Source organism: Nannobrachium achirus (assembly GCF_963921795.1).
Source record: "Nannobrachium achirus genome assembly, chromosome: 17".
NCBI lineage: Eukaryota > Metazoa > Chordata > Actinopteri > Myctophiformes > Myctophidae > Nannobrachium > Nannobrachium achirus.
In genome coordinates, this window is record NC_137824.1 from 55887995 (window position 1) to 55908949 (window position 20955).

Here is a 20955-nt window from a genome sequence, read left to right on the forward strand (position 1 = left end):
GTAATAATTGTGACAGCCCTACTTGCTTATCATGTACCTCAGGAGGAAAGCCCTATGAAACACCCACAGAAGCCACTGAGCTGTAAATGCAGCAACACTAATTCATGGTAGTATGACTATAGGTTGCCTGGTGGTTGATCATGTCCCTAACATGCATGTCTTTGTTGTGGAAAGTACAGCGTACTGAGCATTTACAGGAAACCAGTGTTTGACTCTGAGAATGTACAAAATGTTTAACCAAATGCCAGGTCCATTTGGTCATTACATTTCGGAAGTACAAAAAATAAACAGATTAGTAGATTTTACTGTGAAGGCTTCACTTGGTATATTTGGAGAACCATTGAAAAACAATGTTATCCACTTGAGAAAATTACATCTGCGATCGACTAACAAGACACGGCTGTAGTTCAACATTACTATCATCTTGACTGTATTCAGTATGCAAAGTGTACTTTTGTACAAACTAGTCCTTACCCGTTCAAAGATATGAGCTCCGAAATGATGTGCAGTGTGTGGGTTATGGGGTGTGCACTGTGCACACAGTATATGAGGGATGGAAAGTAACTTTCTGGTGCTTGCATGATAATATGTAGGAGCATCAATGTAAGAAAGACCTGTTTCGTTTAAAGGCTACAGAGATACTGTGTACCGATCTACATGACAACATCTGAAAGAGGGCCAGCCAACACCCCCCCCCCCCCCCCACCCACCCACCCACACACACCCCCCCCTCCCCCCACACACACACACACACACACACACGCGCACACACACACACAGAGCTGGTTAAACATGTTGCCCCATGCTAGATGCAGAATAGATATGCCTCATGCTAGATGCAGAATAGATAGTAGTTACACCATAAAATGCTAATATACAGCATATGATTTGTGAAAGTGACAAACGGGCTTCACAGTTATGTCAGGTGTGTTCATATGCTAATGGTGATGCGATTTCAGATCAATTGCTCCAGCCACTGAGGACAGACAGACACTCAGACAGACAGACAGACAGACAGACAGACAGACAGACATTCGCAAAATTATAGTATAGATTAATGTATTTAGTCTGATTTTTTTTTGTTAATCATGACTTTCTTTGTACAATGATTGGGATTTAGATTAGTGTTATTCTGCGTTGAAAAACAACGCACCGGGTTCATCCAATATGTTTGTGGTGTCCATGTCAAATCGAATAACACTAGTAAGACGCCTCAGGGCGACAAGCGAGGGCGAGGTCGCACCATGCCATGGCCGTCTGGTCAGTGTGTATATCGGACCAGTTACCCATATATGGAGAACCATGTACTCTATATGGAGATATGCTGTGAGACCCCAAACATGTGAAAATCCTATGACGTCTATCACATCTGACACCCGGTACATACAACGAATCCCTTTTATGCCCATACATGGAGATCCCTGTCTGAACCAGCCACACAGATATGGGCTGTCTTCCTCCATATATGGGCAAATACATGGGCATAAAATGGATTCGGTTCAAAATGTACTTGAGTAAAAGTACAAAAATAGCAGATCAACAAGCTCGTGACACGTTATGAGCTTGTAGATCGGCGATTTTCAAGAAGCCTAGGTATAAAATAGGGCTAAAGTGGTTATGTACGTTTTATAACATTATATTATAATTTATACCCGCAAAGTAACTAGTTACTAAAGTTTTCAAATAAATGTAGTGGAGTAAAAGTACAATATTTGGATCTGAGATGTAGTGGAGTAGAAGTAAAAGTATTGAAAATTGGAAATAATCCAATAAAGTAAAAGTACCTCAAAGTACAGTACTTAAAATATACTTAGTTACTTCACACTTCGCTTTTTAGGCGTCCTACTCCTGATTCCAGGTCCTCTGCTAATGGAAACACAAACGATAACAATTCATACTCTGTCATGGAACAGCGTGGTGCAGCCTCATTTGGTTTAGCCTGGGTACCAGCCTGCTACGCTACCTTCTGTGGATGTGTTTTGTCTCAGTCTGGCAAGCCCTCCAGTTGACTCGTATTTCCGAACGTCACCTGTTACGTAGGCGACGTCGTTGCTGATTGGATGTTGGTCCAATGAATCAGAGTAGGGTTAGGGTAGCTAAACCATCAGCCAGCCAATACACACTGGTGTATTTGTCCCACCCCGCACCACAGACCAATCGGAAGTGTTTCCACTCGTTTTCTATGTCCCGCCTACCTTGGAGATAGCCTGGCCAGACTGAGAAGCGAAGTGACAAAACCAATCCACAGAACGTAGCATAGCAGGTTGGTACCCAGCCTACATTTTGTTGTGGAAAAGAGCATTTGGGGAAAACAAAACAACAACAAAAGTTCCCTTTTTCGCAGGGCTCTATACTACTAGATACCATAGTTTTTCCCTCTACAATGTAGAATGCCAAGTCTACATCAAATCTCTTCGCCTTAAACAATCTAAAGGTTTACAGTGAGTGCGTTGTAAATGTGACGGTATGCGACACATTGTGAGCTTATAGATCGGCTATTTTCAGCGAATGTTCACCCCAGAATAGGCTCGTCACGCTAGTTCTAGTAGTTATATTATATCTTACATCAAGGTCGGAGATTTGATGATGACATTTCTAGGTCACACTGACTAGATCTACATGCTAAAAACCCAGTGCAATGCGGCACAGTGACTGACAGATTGTAGATCTGTTCATTTTGGCAAGCGACACAGCTTTGTACCAGAGAGAAACGGAGAAGAATGTCCCAGTTTTTCCCAGCCTGACTCTGTGCACCAGTGAATGAATTAAATGACATAACTCTCAACATGACGACATGGGAACAGTTCATGAACTCATGCATTGGAGAAAAGAAATCATTAACCGAATTAACCGACAGCTAAATTACGTCTGCGAGAGGTTCTAAATGTCGGTTTCAATACACTTTCGGTTGATTGTAGGTTGATTTATAAGAGTGTATTTAGTCTTAAACTTTAGCACGATTCCTAGGAGTGATTCTGAGATCATAATGTGATTAAGGATGATAAATACGAGCTCAGATATCAAGTCACAGTGAGTGTAATGGCATTTGCTTGCAGCGCCTTGTTTGACAGCGGTTCAACAGCCTGTGCAAACATACCAAATTTGATTTTGTTTGAACTATACTGCCAGCTTAAGTGCCACGTTCAGGGTGGAACACCTTGACAAGGACATCACTAAGATATTAGGAACTAACATTTTGTCGCTGTTGGGCAGAAACCTTGTACCTCTAGATTTCAACTTTTTATGTTTTTCTTAAGCGATATTATACAAGAGGGTGTGCTTTATCGTGATTATCAGCCCGCCAGCCTTGCTGCAGAACGAGCCGACAGGCGAGTTCCGTAGGCAGGGCTTAACACTTTCCATGCCAGGGCCAAAATGGCCCCAAGGTAGCTGTGCCAGGATTTTGTATGTTTTTCTTTACTATGTGTAAAAGCCATAGCACTGGGTTCATTTGTTAGATTATTGTTATTATTGTCATTATTATATTTTTGATTATTTGGTATATTTGGCACTATTGAGTTGTATTAGTTTATTAGTTAATTGATAATTGGAATGATTTGGACACCAAGGGCACGCCTCTCCCCAGGCCTGGCTGATCACTGATTATGCTGCAAGGGCATAAGTAGGCCTGTTGTTGGGGAGATGGTATGCACCTGGGTGGACAAAATGGTTTCTACCAGAGCCAAAGAGAACAATACCAGTCCAGGCCAGGGAAAAAGCTGTTTGTACTAATGCACTGTCGATATGAAGTCAAGTAAACTATGCAAACCAAGTTCAACCTGTGGACAATGTTCTTCTTAATGCCTGCGTATAGCCAAGTCTGGGTGCATCAGTGAGTTTTGATTGAGTTTATTTGGAGCTGACAAAACTGCACTTACAAAGTAGAAACCATTGTCCTAACGAACTGGAGATCGTGGACAAGAGGAGAGGACTCAAGGAATATTAAACAACTCGGTGACACTATAGGAGTGTGATCACTGTGCTTTGCAACAAAGACACAAATGCAGCTTGGTATGTGTACAAACACTGAATAGAGCTGTATAGGAAAACAGCATAACTATTTTGAGCTATTTTATTATTCGTGTTTTGTCAATGCTGAACTTTTATTGGTGACACGTAATTGCTGCATTGTCGTCCGTTATTATTGTTTTGTATTGTCACTGCCGGACTTTTATCAGTGACACATGACTGTTGTTGAGCCACTGCCACAACAGTTTATTTTTGATCGTTTGTTTTGCACTGGATCCCATGAGCTGCACCGCACTTTAAGTTAAGTGGGTACGATGTCAGACTGGTGGTCAGACCCAGACGATGACCCTCCAGAGCTCAGTCCAGAAGTAATTGACGAAATCGTGAAAAGATACTTCGCTAACATTCAGGACGACACACCACCTGCTTCTGCAAATGGAGGTGAAGTTCCAAACCAGATACAGGGTCTGGGGGAGTGCACAGGAAGTTTTGCCACAAATGTTGTGGTGGAAGAAAAGATTGCTCCAGTAGAGGACAACGGAGAGACTTCGCAGGGAGAGGAGGCAGGTGTCTTGGAGGATGGTGAGACATGGCATGGAGAGGAGGTGAATGTCTCAGAGTCCGGGCCGAAGAACCCCCAGGCTCTGGAAAACAGTATGCAGCTGAAAGAGATCAATCTGGAACAGCTGACCAACCCTGTAGAAGAGGACAAAGACGATGGTGAGATGGCTGTGGAGAAAGGGGGCTCCTCGGCTGTAGGCTATGTCCCATCCGAAACCGAAGAGGACGACGGTGAGATGACTGTGGAGACAGGTGGCTCCTCGTCTGACGACGTCACACCTGACCATGAAGATGGATATGGACAGGTGTCCAAAAAAGAGAAAGGCCGCCATCGCAGGAACCGACAGAAAAAGAACACAAAGCAGCGTGCCCAGGAGAAGAGTGAAGATGTGGAGCAGAAGCAGAAGTGGAAAGACAAGGAGAAAGATGATGTGCCAGAAGAAAGGGGCATACACTTGCCTTCCTTTCTGTGGTGGCTTGAGGGCTATGTCAAGCCTTTAGCAGACTGGTGAAAGACCTGAGCCACCCCTGCTGACTAGATGGAACTTTTTACCTTTTTCTCTTCTCCAGCTATCTCTTTTTTCTTTCTTTTACAGTGAAAAGAAGATTCATTCAAGATTAATTACTCTACACATACTACATACCTTGATTAATGTTTTCTTGTTTATGGCTTCTTATACTTGTTTGTTGTAATTGGTCATATAATTCCCAATTGGGGGGGAGTGTAAAAGCCATAGCACTGGGTTCATTTGTTAGATTATTGTTATTATTGTCATTATTATATTTTTGATTATTTGGTATATTTGGCACTATTGAGTTGTATTAGTTTATTAGTTAATTGATAATTGGAATGATTTGGACACCAAGGGCACGCCTCTCCCCAGGCCTGGCTGATCACTGATTATGCTGCAAGGGCATAAGTAGGCCTGTTGTTGGGGAGATGGTATGCACCTGGGTGGACAAAATGGTTTCTACCAGAGCCAAAGAGAACAATACCAGTCCAGGCCAGGGAAAAAGCTGTTTGTACTAATGCACTGTCGATATGAAGTCAAGTAAACTATGCAAACCAAGTTCAACCTGTGGACAATGTTCTTCTTAATGCCTGCGTATAGCCAAGTCTGGGTGCATCAGTGAGTTTTGATTGAGTTTATTTGGAGCTGACAAAACTGCACTTACACTATGCAATGAAAAAAAATGATTTTTTTTTTTAGATTCCCACAGAAACAGACACAGTTGTTGATTCAGTGGCAAAAATAATTTTGTCAATCAGACAAATGGTTCCAGAGATAGAGCTGAATGAATCAAAAAAAGTGTCCATCCACTAGAATGGACACACATTTTCTCAATCAGCTAAACGAGGGAGCCAACACACAAACAGAGAAAAGCATCTCTCTGATCTCAGGTCATTTTGACATCTTTAAAAAAATATATTCTCGTCAAAAGCCGCCATTGGCACTGACGGCGATTCAATGATTCTCGTCAATCTACCTCAGTGGCATGGAAAGAGTTAAGTGCCGATAATCATGGTAAATAGCTACGGTATTTCAACCAATCAGATTGCCTCGTCGTAACTACAAATTGTACGACAAAGAAGCCGTTAAGTGACATTATACAAGAGTGTCAAGCGAAAAACAAAATCGACAAGCTCGCAACGCGTTGTGAGCTTGTAGCTATTTTCACTATTTCTGAAGGTTTGTGTTCCATTTCCTGAAATACGCTTTTGGACATACAAGTTTTCCACCCGACAGTGACGATTTCATATTAGCTTAAAGATGATACACCATGAAATTTCACTTTTCCTATTTTAAAACCTTTTTTTGGGGTCCCACTAGCACCTTCTATACTCACAAAGTCCCATTTCAGACCGTTGTGTCTTTCTCTGGTTTTGAGAAGGCGAAGGTTAAAAGTATCCCACGGGTTCTCAAAACAGGCTGTCCAGATTTGCTGCCGATTGTGACGTCATCTGCCGATTGTGACGTCATCATAAAAAAAAATCTAAAAAAAGTTTTTTTTCAAAAAAAATGTTTTTCAAAAAGATTTTGTGGGGGGGTGGCGCAGTTCAGGCCAAAGGTGGTACTGCAGCTGAAATGCTCTGAGAGCCATTCAAAAATGAGAGAGGCTCTCTATTCAGGAGTGGTAATTTAGCCTCAAACCTTTTGAAAAACATTGTTGGGACATAAACAATATGACATAAATACTTTTTAAATGCATGGTGTATCACCTTTAAGAAAACATTCCCCCGATCAGTTCAGTGCAGTTCAGTGCAACACCTCTCCATTGAAAGACTGCTTCTATCCATTGCAAGCTGGTTTGTCATGTTCTAATCTTACCGAATACCAATACACGTTTATTATCATTATTAAATGACATTGATTTTGATTCCTATAAGGAATTTGAAATGGCAACTAGTTAACCTTCACTCTTGACTGTCACCCACTTCATAAAAGACCTCAATGACTCAATGCCTTATTGATTCTGAATTCCACCTGTCATCAAGGCAAAATGTCACTCCTCCACCACAGCTAGTGAGGGCCCAAGTAGTGTGGCCCCTTGCAAAGCCTCTTGGCCTAATGACCTCCTGGGTTATGCCACATCAGTGACCCAGGGAGGGGGGAGCAGATAGACCCAGAGGCCCAGGACCCTGACCCCTCTTTAACACCTATAGTACTGGTGGATACTCTGGTACAGGGAAGGTCGCTAGAGGTCATTTCACTTTAAAATGGTTACAGCAGAGCGATAACGGGAGGGCTTCATGGATGGAGGAGGGAAGAGAAAGGCGCTGGGGAAGCATGTATAATCCGGAGTGTTCATTTAACTCTGAGAGTGTGCAAATGGGTTCCGTTACAGCAGTGGTCCTCAACCTTTTCAGGCCGCGACCCCCAAAATAATCATGTTTTAACTTGGGACCCCCCCCCACCCTGACGAGCACTAAGAGTTGAGGCATTACATTTTGTATATCACAGTTCTATTGTGAAAATAGCAGATCTACATGCTCACAACGCCTCGCATTTGAGGCATTACATTTTGTATATCACGGTTCTATTGTGAAAATAGCAGATCTACATGCTCACAACGCCTCGCATTGCGAGGCGTTGTGAGCATGTAGATCTGCTATTTTCACAATTTCTGCCTCTAATAGTTGACAATTTGGCCAATTTTTTATTTGTCATTTTAGAGGTATTAAAAAGTCCTTAGATTGTCATTTTAGAAATGTGCAGATAACCTCTCTACACTCAAACTTTATGTTGGTTTGTTTACTGTTCTCAACCTGTGGGTCGGGACCCCAAGGGGGGTCCCCAAATTCTTTTTGGGGGTCCCCAGATGGTTAACTTCATGTGCAATATTGTTTTCTCAATACCCCCTGGTGAATGTTAAGAAAACAATATTGCACATGAAGTTAACCATCTGGGGACCCCCAAAAAGAATTTGGGGACCCCCCTTGGGGTCCCGACCCACAGGTTGAGAACCACTGCGTTACAGACTCTCAGTCTCAGTGTACACTGAGGATTAGTTATTCTGTGTAGTGAGGGGACACGGGAGGAGAGACGAGGGGCAGTGTTGGTGAAAGAAGAAGAGAGACCCTTGCTAAACAGAAATGGGACACACAAGGTCTAAGTATAACAAGACCGTGACGGCTGACACTGCACCTCTGGAAAGGCCATTTTAAACATATTTCATTTATATTGCCTATTCCCTGAAAGAGATATGTGAGGGAAGGCCCTGTGGTAAGCAAAATCAGTGAGTTTCAACCTTTAATCCGCCCATTAGATTTAGAAATATGCTTTGGCCTTAGGGTGGCGCAAGGGGAAAGAAAGGCCAAGGGGTCACCAAAATCAGTAGGGGTCGTCCTCTGGGGACTACGGATCACAGGGAGAGTGTTTTTTGCAGGTCGTTCAGTCCGAGTGTATCACAAAAGCAACTCGGTTAAGGCAGCGGAAGCTTGTGATTGGCTGCGCAGAGGTGATGAAAGTCGGGGGGATGGAGCTACACCTAAATCTAAACCTAACCTTAACCCTAATCCGCCTAACCTAAGTAAAACTAACGCTGGTGAATGCTAACCTGGTGAAATGCTAACCTGCAGAGTCAGACGCTGGTGAATGCTAACCTGGTGAATGTTAAACTGGTCGGACCAACGGTGCTTAACCCAGTTGCTTTTTTGATACACTCGGACTGAAAGACCTGAAAAAAACAACACTCTCCCATGGATCGCAAGCGTAAATGAAGGGGAGGCCTAGCAGAATAGGTAAAGTTAAGGTTCAACCCCGGCTCACCCAGTGTACATTATGTGTATATTGTCAAGAGAGCCTTGAGACTCCACAGCCCCCCCGTGCCGCCATGACAATAAAAGCTATCTCCCCTCCCCATCCTTTCCACAGCAAATTCGATGTCAATCCAGTTAATTAGTGTGGTATAGGCAAGTAAGACAACAACACACTATTGTATTCGGTCAGACAATGTTTTGCCAGCAAAGTGATCGTGCTTTTTGTAAACTTTTGCACAAACGTCAAAGTGAAGCTTTTGGTCATGCTTCACACACTGTCACAATATATAACATAAATGGCAAGACGGAATTGATTGGGAGTGGGAATCAATAGGGAATCAATTTGTCGAGCTTCACATGACAGTTAGCTTACTGTAGAATATAGTCACGTCAGCAAACGTCAGCAACCACACTTGTAGGGCTGTCACAATTATTACATAATTGTCTAATCGTGATTATTTGACATTATCGCAATTATTTTGTCATAATCGTCATAATCGTGAATGTTTAAAAATGTCAGAAATAGTGGAAATAGCAGATCTACAAGCTCACAACGCGTCGCATTGCGACGCGTTGTTAGCTTGTAGATCGGCTATTTCCACTATCAATGTTATTTTTTAAGTAGTAAGTTGTCAAATATGTCAGTAATTTCTTTGTATATTTAGGTTATGTGTCATATCTACCATATGCAACTTCAAAGCCTAAAAGCCAAACAGAAATGTAATTATCAACGACAAATACACAATTAAATTGTTAATCGCCAATTATTTGAGTGACAATTAATCGTCATGTAAAATGTCATATCGTGACAGCCCTACACACTTGTGATTTCCAATTGCATCTTTTCTAGTTCTATATTGACCACAGCCACGTCACTATATAACCCAGGGTTTCCTGCAGCACTTTACAGGCCAGGCGCCCCGCCCGGCCTGAAAACCCCCCCGCCCCCCCAAGGGTATTAAAAAAAAAAAAAAAAAAAAAAAAAAAAAAATTCAAAAATGTTTTTTCTTCTCCAAAAATTTTTTTGGACCTCCAACAATGTACTAGGCATGATCGCGATCGCGAAATTGCATGTTTAACCCCCATACCAACCCTATCTTTCAAACATGGCAGCCATGTTTGTTTACATTTGAAGAAAACATAAGGGCTGGTATCTCCTGAATGCAGGAAATACTCAAGTAAAGTGCAAATACCTGAAAATCTCCTTTGTACAGTATAAGTACAGTACTTAAGTAAATCTACTTAGTTACTTTACACCAATGTTTCTTTTTTTTTACTGTGCTGTAGACTTCTATTTATATGGCACGAGTGCTGGTTGATTAACCTGGGGGAAAAAAACAAGTTACACTGTCCTGTGAAAAACGTAGTTATTCAATGTTGAATAAATGTGAATGATAGCATGTAGTTGTGTTTTCCGTCATCATGGGCACATTCATGTGTTTTTTATAGGGCAAAAATAAGAATTAATATAAAAAATTGAGATCCCCCCCTGGTCAAGACTTTTTCCTGCAGGAAACCCTGTAACCATAAACAAAAACGATACGTCCATATATACAGTATAGGCATGTGTCACTACAACGACTTATACATAACCATAAACAAACTCGATAGTCGATACGCCCATATACAGTATAACGAGAGCCACAGATCGGACCACTATGCCCATTATGTGCATAATATGCACATAATAAATATATCAAACTTAGCAAAACTTAGGACTTGGTGGATTTCAGCCTGAATTCTAGTAGCTTTCAAGTTTTGTGTGGGTCCAAAGTGCCATACTTCAGAATACCTGCTGCTAAGAGGAACAAGATTGCTAAGAACAAGACTGTCAGAATAAGATTTATTCTGGCTGACTTAATCCTCTCTTATAGTCTTATGTCATTGGACGGGCTGGGCACCTATTCCATGAAGTGTTCCCAATCCTTTATATACTTAATCCGGTGACTTGGGCTTTTTAGGAATGCAAATCAGCACTATTACAACTATCGATTGCTCTGTGAAAAGAGAAAATAAAATGTCTGAGACTCAATTACAATAAATGCTGGCGGGTCAAAACATAGTTACAAGGATGCATTATGGGAGAAAAGCCCCTTTAATCTCAAACAGTGGCCTGGACTTAAGCCCAACAGGAGGACGTTAAGAGGTGAGACCAACATGAAGCCAGAGGTGGCCCTTATTATCCTATTTAATAGTGCAAGTTGGGCAGCAGTACAAGACGAGCAATGTAATTAATTAAACATTTGGCCCTCGAACATTCATTTACCAATAAGCTTCGTGGGATCATTAAACGTGACGGTAAGTAACATTCTCTGCTTTATTACTGATCACCAGAAGTACCTGCCAATTTGGCCACTTTTCATCTCTCACGATGAAGTGCTCAAAGAACAGACAACACTAAATAAAAAGCTACAGTGTAATAATAATCTCTAGTTAGTTGATCAACTCAATATATTGTGACACAGGGCTGGACCATGGACTTATTCAAATGTAGCTCTGCGTAACATAAAAACAATCCCTTTAACATTTTCCATTACTATAATATACAGTATATATACAGTCATTGTGTTGCATATTAACAATCCGTCTCTGTGCTCATCTCCCCAATAAGTCAAGCAAGGCCGGCTCCATTTCTTTGTGACATACGTGAATTAATGACATTTCACAAAGTGAGTATTGGTTATTTTTATCTCTACTTATGTAGGCCTGCATCAATTCACCTGTATGCCTGAATCTTCTTTGACATCTGTTATTTCCCCTGCAGAATAATAATTACAGTATTTATTAAACAACGGAGCTGTACAAACAGGTACCACCCCCTCGGGCACTGCCCATAAGTCCTACATTGGTTACTAGGTTAGGGTTAGAATTCAACAGGTTTGCATTCACCAGTATCGGAATAATGGGATGTCGCCGGACCAATGCCATGGCACCCCTACCCCCCTCCCCTCAGCTGGTTTTGTCAACCAGCTGATTGAGAGAGAGTTTGTATTCATACATGCTAAACTAAAGTACAAGACACATCAGGATGTGTCTTGTAGTTCGTTTGTAGAGGAGTACAAACAATACTCCATGAGGCCTCGGCTTAACATAGCAACACTTGGGTGATTTGCAGAAAAGGAGAACCATGGTGATGTGCCCAGTTATTCACTGTTCTTCACTCCTGTCTGGCACAGCCCTCTTCACTAGAGCTGGCCCAGTGGACAAGTGTGCCTGGAGTATACCCAACAACCATCAATTAAACATCCCTCTATCCAGCCAGCCAGACACCACTTCAGGATTCAAGTAAGCCCGTCTAAAAACCTATGGTACGACAGCACGGAGTTAATTTGGCAATGAGACAGCCAGGCCACCTGCCTGCCGATCATGTGCATAATAACTATATAGCTTTATTGTGAGCCTAATTCTCCCTGGGGCCAAACTAGGCCATCAAAACCCAGAACGTGCCACAATGGATCTGAGAATCAGACTCGCTGAATTTCCTTTGTTCTCTGATGTGCTCCAACTGTGTGTGCGAGGTGAGAGTGAATGTGGATGTATGTTTGATGTGTGTGTGTGTGTGTGTGTGTGTGTGTGTGTGTGTGTGTGTGTGTGTGTGTGTGTACAAGTCCAGCCGCTTCATTTTACAACAACCTGTTGAGAGCCAGTTAATTCTAGAAGATGTTGACAGTTAAAAGAGCAACACATGTAAAAAGCCAGAAATCACATTACAAGCTAGCCCTAGAATGGCTTTGATGTTACATATATTGTACACATGTATTCCAAATGCACAGCCATAGATCGCTTCTATGCCTGCTTGGCGTAGCAGACTGATCTTGGCGGCTTTAAATGTTGTCGCACTGTCTGCGTGAGTACCCAATAATGGATTCCTGCGACTTGGAGTCAGATATTGTCCTCTAGCTTCATATCCATTTAAAAGTTCACATAAGATGACAGGTGCGTTGTGATTGCTGTGGGTAATTAGTCCCAACTGCAAATCGTGTGCCCCATATACGTATATGTGTGCTCCCCAAAGGAAGTTTTCATTTGTTCATTCTAGCTCTAGCATTCATTTCGGGCCCCATCGCCGTTTTGAGCGTTGTGACCGTTGTCTGTGTGCACTGCAGCTCGTGGCAAAGTAAACACACATTCTCAGCTAGGACTTTCAAATGGATATGAAACTAGAGGACAATATCTGACACCAAGTCGCAGGAATTCATTATTATGAGTGGAAACACAGTAGGGCAACTTTTAATGCTGCGAAGATCAGTATTTGGAGCACAAATGAATGTAATATCACAGCAGTTATAGGGCTAGTTACATGCAAGGTCAAGAAGAGCAGGCATGGACCATCCTTTTTACAGATAGCTACTGCAACCTGGCAAACAGATTCGTATTTTGTTTCAATGGAGTGTTTGAGTGTCACAATTATTGTCAGAAGAATGTCTTGAGGAGTGTGATTAAGCTTACAAATTGACAGTTACATTTACAAACATATTTACATATCATGCCACTGAGATGGATTCATGTTGTCGCACACTGTGTCGTCACTGATAAAAAGAAATCCTTGAAGCGTTAATTCGTCTTTACTTAGCCAACATGTCAAAAGGACTAGGCCTACATAGTCAAAAAATCACACCCAATGTGAAGTGAGCGGTGGCCGTGCTTGCATAACGTCTTCAGACTATGATATAGGTCTAGGATGTAATTGGTGATGTAATACAGGCCACACACACACACACACACACACACACACACACACACACACACACACACACACACACACACACACACACACACACACACACACACACACACACACACACACACACACACACATTGCTATGGCAAAACGCTAAGGAAAAGGTGGCTGCTATGGCAAAACGCTGAGGAAAAGGTGGCTACAGACACACGCACAGCCACTCTATGGAGCGGTTTACCACCGCTCAAAAAGTTAATCTGCACTGTACAAATAGATAATAGGTCTTATATAAATAATGAAGAAAGTAGTGCATGCACATCCATGGCCCAGGTGCCAGAGAAGCAGAATCATCAAGAAGGACATATAGAGTCTGCACACTGGTTAAGCTCCATAAGTTTATTGCTGGTCAACGTTTCGATCTCAATAGATCTTGATGTCCTGATGAAGATCTATTGAGATTGTAACGTTGACCAGCAATAAACATATGGAGCTTAACCAGTGTGCAGACTCTATGTCATTTTCATATAAATAATGACAACGACAACTGTGTAATAAATAGTGGTGCAGGATACTGGATAGTCCTTGTACACCAATTACATTCTTAGGAATAAACTTAACAGAATATCCTGACCATGATTGTGTCAAAGGCAAAGCCTTCGTGTATTTAAATGTGACATTACTGTGACTAGCTCCTTTCGGAACCACTCACTCCACGGCTATGCCGCTCCGAGATGTGGTTCCTTCCTACTCAATTCAATTCAATTCAATTCAAAGGAGCTTTATTGGCATGAGAAAACATACGTTTACATTGCCAAAGCAAGTATCACTGCATGCCCAAATGAGGTTTCTCCGGGGGTAGTTCGCCAGGTTATCAACCGCTCTTACCGTCACTAAAAATCCAAAAAGCAATGGTCCTATACCCGTCTCTTGCATCTCTACTTTTTTTGTGCGGAAACGGTAATCCAAGCGTTGTGTTGAAACAATACTTTAAACACGCTCGTTTTGTCAGCCCGGTCTGTGTTTTTTTGTCAGCCTGTTGCCATTTCTCTGGCTTCCGTAACATTTCACTGGGAAAACATGGAGCTGGCTGACAAAACGAGCGTGTTTAAAGTATTGTTTCAACACAATGCTTGGATTACCCTTTCCGCTAAAAAAGTAAAGATGCAAGAGACGGGTATAGGACCATTGCTTTTTGGATACAACGCTTGGTGACGGTAAGAGCGGTTGATAACCTGGCGAACTACCCCGGAGAAACCTCATTTGGGCATGCAGTGAGTACCACATCTCAGAGCGGCATAGCCGTGGAGTGAGTGGTTTCCGAAAGGAGCTATACTGTGACCAGAAGGTGAGGACAGAAAAAGGCAACTTTTTATCTGTAGATCAAAAGGTCATTTGACTGGTCAAAGACTTGACTGAAATTCTGAAAAGTAATCCTAAGATTCTAAGATAACCAACCCTACTAGAAACTTGGAGATGCACCTTTAACATTCATTTATTGAAGTAGGCCTAAAGGAAAGACAGAGTTTGACCACAATAGAAACAAGACCCCAGTACCTTTTTGTAGTATCCTTTTAGCCTAAATGTCTGACTGTGACTAATAAACTATTCAATCAATCAATCAATCAATCAAAACACAGTCACACAGCCAGGTCTATAGTTATATGGAACACAACACGAATTTTCAACAGCATCCCACAGAAGAGTATAAATAAACTGATCAAACAATATTAAGTAACACACCAATAAAAAGGTCATTTTCCACACTATGTATTTAACCCACTGACAGTAAAGATCAGACCACACACGCGTCCATTTCTAATAGGAGATAATTAAACAGATGTCATTTATTATCCCTGTCCTTTGTATGCGTTATTATCATCTTGTGAACAGGCTACTACCCTAAACATTCTGGATCCTGCAGTAGGTCGAGCCCTGGCAGTTTTAAAGGGACGCATAATTTCGACAATCAACACCTTGGCGTAGAATGTTCGCACGGGCTGTGGACTGTGTGTGAGACTGTGAGTGCATGTGATACCTAGTGCTAAACCAAAGAAATGCCCCTTGTACACGACAAGCCGCACATCCATAGACAGCTGATATGATATGATCCAGTAGTCGTCTGGAGCGAGCGGCGGCGGCAACACGTTTTTTTTTTTTTAGGATACCGGGGGTTGACTAAGGTAACGGTCCACGTGATCTTTCAATGTAGTTCACTCGACCTTAACGCTAGAACACAACAGAACGGAGGGGGACGGGATCCTGCAGACACACACTCAAAGTTGCATGTTCCCACTTCCCAGTTGGTGTCTTGAGTTTGATCTGCGAAGCCAGAACGCTGACATCAAAAGTTGATGCTGTCTGTGCATCATCAGACAAGACAGTGTCGTTTGGAAACGTGTGAGTCAGTCGAGGCCAAATCAACATTCAACAATACGAACGGCTTTTTGAGCTAACCTTTCTTCGTGAGAATGCCGTGTCTTTAGACTCTTAACGGACAGTTAACCTTATGGGATAGTGTGTGGATATACTTGTTGGTTGCTCTCTTCGCCTGCCTGCCTGCCTTCCTTCCCCCCAAAGCCCCACAATGTCACAGCTCACTGCGGTCTAAAGCGAGAGAGAGGGGCGACATCATCACCATCCACCCTAAAAATGCATCAACTTTCCCTTGTCCTCTCTCTTGATTCGACCAGAACCCCCACCATGATCCAAACCCCCTCTTCTTGAACTTGGGACAGCTCGTGGAAGAAGAGGTTCACACTTATTGAGGGGTGGACCGGGCTTTTTTCTTTTCTCCTCAAGAACATTCCAGGCTATATGGGAGAGAATCGGTCCTCCAGTGGCTCTTGGTAGAACCACCACCACCATTATTTATGACAAGACGAGGCTAGAGGAGCGTTCCTAGGAACGCGTCCCCCCGGCCGGGTACGTGAACGGCGAGCACACATGCAGCCAGGCTCTTACAATGCACTTTCTTTCCCCCTTCCAAATAAAAAGATTCCCGGTGTGCAAACTGCTGCTAGGGCCCGGCATAGCCGCCATACACCACACACACACACACAGCACAGAACAACACGTCTAGCATGCACCCTCTCTCTCTCTACCACCAAGCGGAAAAGACACGCTGCATACATGGAAGAACAATACGGCTCGTGACGGTAAAAACACCGACGGATACCGTAAAGGCAGAGGCACGCCGAGTAGCCTTTCGAGTTTAAAACGAAACTAACCTGTTTGTGTTACGGTACAGTCCACTGGATGTTGGGCTTGAATCCGAGTTAAATCCACTACCAGTAAAACAAAGAGGCGAAAATCTACGGCCGATGCCGAAACAGGCCGAAACAACACTCTCTGGGAGCCGTGCTGCTGGGCATGCGCAGAGTCGGGGACGGGGAGGCAGGGGAGGGGAGGGGCAAGGGGGGTGATGGCAACTCATTTGCAACATTGTATCTACTGAGAATGTGACTGTCCCATTCATTCATTTTGGTTGGAAAAAAAGAATGAATGAATATGACAGTATAGTATGTACTATGTAGATACAATGTTGCAAATTAGTACTCTTCCACACCCACTTGCCTACATGAATGACTCCTTTGTTTTTGTGTTGTAGCCTATGAGTATGAGTTGTAATAAGGGACCCCAATTTAAACAAGCCCAAAAGCTTTCTTGTGGTATTTATCCCTTTAATTGACTGTGTATCAGTGAACCGTAGCCTACTGTCCTGTACCTTATGCAGCACACTTATAATAAAGTATGTAATCAATCAAAAAACTGGGAGAGATGGAAAATTCAACAAGATAGATCAAATGTAATTTGTATTGTTAAGTACAACATAAGTAGGCCTACAGTCAAAACACCCAGTCTAAAAGGAACACCAAAAAAGTCCTTGCGGTCTTGTTTACTTTGGGGTCCAATTGGTATATTCAATTCAATAACATATAAAGTAACATAAAAAAACATTCAATATCATCACAAGTATAAAACAAGTATAAAACACTATAGGCTACAGTTACAGGGGAGAACCACCCAAAGGGGTGGGTCGGGCCCCATTTGTGGGTCCAGGACCAGTTTTTACTCATGACTCATGACTTGAGTAAAAATACAAAATTATTTTCCTACATAAAAAAAGAAAAGAAATGTCGGTCCCCGAATTGTTTTGAGGGGACCCCAGATTATTTAATCAGCTTAATATGCGACATATGGAATGTTTTTTCACTCAACAGTAAACACCCCAACATACAGTATAATTGTGTATAGCCTACATGGTATCTGCACATTTCTAAAGTTAAAATTTAAGCATGCACTTTTAAGACATTTTTTAATACCAAATTGACCCAAAAAGTTACCAAGTCAAACTAAATGTAATGCATACAAGTACTTGTCAGAGTGGGGGATCCCCAGTTCAAATATGATTATTTTGGGGGGGTCGCAGCCTGAAAAGTTTCGGAAACCCTTGGCTTGCTCTAAACCAGTGCCAGTGGTTAAAACAAAGTGGGGTGCAGGGACCCTCAGGGTTCCTTCAGGGGGTTCCCAATGTACCCTTATACATTTTATAGGTCTGTTAAGAGTCATTCCCACCGGGCAAGATAAAGACAATTGAAGTGGATGGGAGTGGATGGTAGCGTCCAGTGTGGACACTTCCATCCACTTCAACTTCTTTTTGCCCTGTGGGATTGACACAGGGCAGGACTTCATGAGTGTAGACTGCCGAGGTTGGGGCTCCTACTGAAGTCCAGCACCATCTCCACAGACTTTAGAGCAGTGGTTTTCACACTTTTTAATTTCAAGACAAGGACCCCCATAACTCTGGTAGTGTTAAGAGAAGAGAAGTCGATTCAGATTCATGAAACGTTCTCAAAAGGCAGAATTGTTTGTAACTATGTTCTTATGATGATGAATCCCAATCCTAACTTGAAGGCATGCGCCAGTTAATCCTATTATCATAGGGAGACAGACATCCCACCAGGGACGTGCTGGGCACCTGATTCAGCCCGGGAAAAAGAGTTGGAGAGGCCCTCATTGCGCGCTATAGAGAGAGATCTCTCTCTATAGCGCTGCTGCTACTCAAAGATTTGCCATTTCAGATCATGACAAGTGACAAGCCAGTGGGCCAATTACTGTACATGAGTTATATTTCGTCGTTGTCGGGTGGAAACCTTGTACGTCCAAAACCGTTTTTTTTTGTATTTATCATTTTAAAAATGATTTAAACTAGTGAAAACAGCCGATCTACAAGCATACAACGCCTCGCACCACGCGGCATTGTGTGCTTGTAGATCTGCTGTTTTCACTACTTTTGTGTAACAGCCTTATATGATGAAGCAGGGCTTTGCTTTGCGAAAAAAATTATAAATTTGAAACTTGGAGATACGAGGTTTCTGCCCGACAGTGACGATTTACTTCGTTGGCCGCCCAGCCCCCAAAATGGAACGAAGGCTGTCATTTTATTTTTTATTTTTTTCCTAATGGTCCAGGCCGGGAATGAACCGGCCGTTTGGGAGTTGTCCCGCTTTTCCCAATGGCCAGCACGTCCCTGAATCCCACCTATCACCATATATGGCATGACTGTATGGCCCTGCCTGACAGTGCCTGCAGTCACACCTGCGTGTGATTTCTGTTCACACACAGAAATAACTGAGAGAATGAAGTCAAGCTTAGAAGGAACATGAGGGTATGGGGCTTGGGTTTCAACTCAAACACACTCAGACAACCCAAACAGGTCTGTTCGGGGTGGTGGTTAAACCGTTAAACTTTATTTTGCTGTGGACCCCCTGGAACTCCATCAACGACCCCTGGGGGGGTCCCCAGATTACACTTTGAGAACCACTGCTCTAAAGATATCATAACAAATATAATTTAAATCCTATATAATAATTATATAATTGAAGAAAACAGAAGAAAGGGTTATTTTGCACATTTTGAAACATATCAGCACTCAAATGTGCCTATAAGAGTGCTCTTGTAGTGCTCTTGTAGTTTCTGTTATTACCTAAGAACAAATCACAGCAAAGGAAACTGGTGAATGAATGTCAGAGTCTTTGTGAAAACTGCCCATGTCCTAAGAAGACATTTCTTCTTATAAGAATGGCTGGTGAATGAGGCCCAGACCCCAGGTGGGAAGAGAACATCACCTCCATCACTAAGACCCATGGGTGTTCTTCCTGCAGCGGAAAATGTAGAACCATCAACTGCTCCTTCAACTACTCCATCCATATGTAGAGATCTACATGTATGGACGGAGTAGTTGATCCTCACCACATATGGTTTGCTGCCTCCACTGCCAAGGACAAGGTTGAAGGTTGCGGCTTGCCATCTCTCCATGATCTAAGATCCCTTCTCAATCGAGTCACCAAAGATTTCCAGGTGCCCGCCCGGTAGATCAAGACTAAAAAAAAAAATCACACCTAGTGTGAAGTGATCGAGCGGTGCTATTTACAGTATGAGTTAATTTCATCATGCATCCCACTAGCCAATCACAGGTTGTCCTGAAAAGCTTGGCCAATGGGACCCTGGCGTACAACAAACTTTGAGCCAGGACATTTTTTTACACGTTTTTCTGGGACTACTATGTACAACACCCTCCCCATGTTGTGTTGCTGTCTGCCTGTCTATAGTTAAAATGCGGCACCAGGTCAAATTCTTTACCAAATAAATTTGGCAAAATAAATATTTTGATTCTTAGATTTTACCTGCAGTGACCATTTACAGTATAGTGAGTATAGTGCTGCTAAGCTGAGATGAAAATCATGGAAGCGTTCTTTGTTGACTACTTGACTTCAAGATAAAGTAGGCCTAATACTCGAGCAGAAAGCAGTATGAAAATAGTAGTGACAGCTATTATTCATTATCCGTCCATATTGTGTTACAATTAGGTAAAAAATAAACCTTAGAAACCCGTTAAAACAACAGGATAAACTGTACAAAACCCGAAATTTGTGTCTTGCACCCCCTGCTAGAAGAGGCAGCACCATCGCCTCTGCCCGGTGGGAATGTCGCTTTAGAAAGGTTAAGGTCAAATGTGAAAATGTGCAACAGAGAGGGAGTAGTTCTTAGCCATTTTAATATCCCCCCCAGGACTGTGACGGCCACAGGGTGTGTGGTGAAAGTGTGAAATCTGTGAATATTTGAAGTTGACAGAAACTCACAGAAAACTCTGTCTGTCTGTCTGTCTGTCTGTCTGTCTGTGTGTGTCTGTCTGTGTGTGTGTCTGTCTGTCTGTCAGACACACACACACCAATAAATCAGCTGTTTAGTTCTGGTTGGTATATGTAACCAACAGCTCTAGGCCGTCTTCATGACCTCAAAGATCATTCCCATCCGACCAGTCGGACCACAACCCAAACCCAACAGAGGGGTGTGGAGAAAACTTGTAGCGCCCGGCAAAACACCCGTCAATCTCCTGGAGGTTCCCAAGATCAGTGCCTGGGGTGATACCGGGGCCTTTTCTTTTCCTGCCCCCAACCCTGAGCATGTAATGCACTCCCCA

The 20955-nt window shown here is 42.6% G+C and overlaps 1 protein-coding gene across 1 annotated transcript in view; it reads right to left on the reverse strand.

Annotated features, from left to right (window-relative positions):
- pcgf3 (polycomb group ring finger 3) overlaps positions 1-16815 on the reverse strand; it is an 87572-nt gene extending 70757 nt beyond the window's left edge. Inside the window, exon 1 of the mRNA XM_080745954.1 lies at positions 16700-16815. The gene's annotated coding sequence lies outside the window, so the exon portion shown is untranslated. The remainder of the gene's footprint in view (positions 1-16699) is intronic.
- Between the last annotated feature and the right edge of the window lie 4140 nt (positions 16816-20955).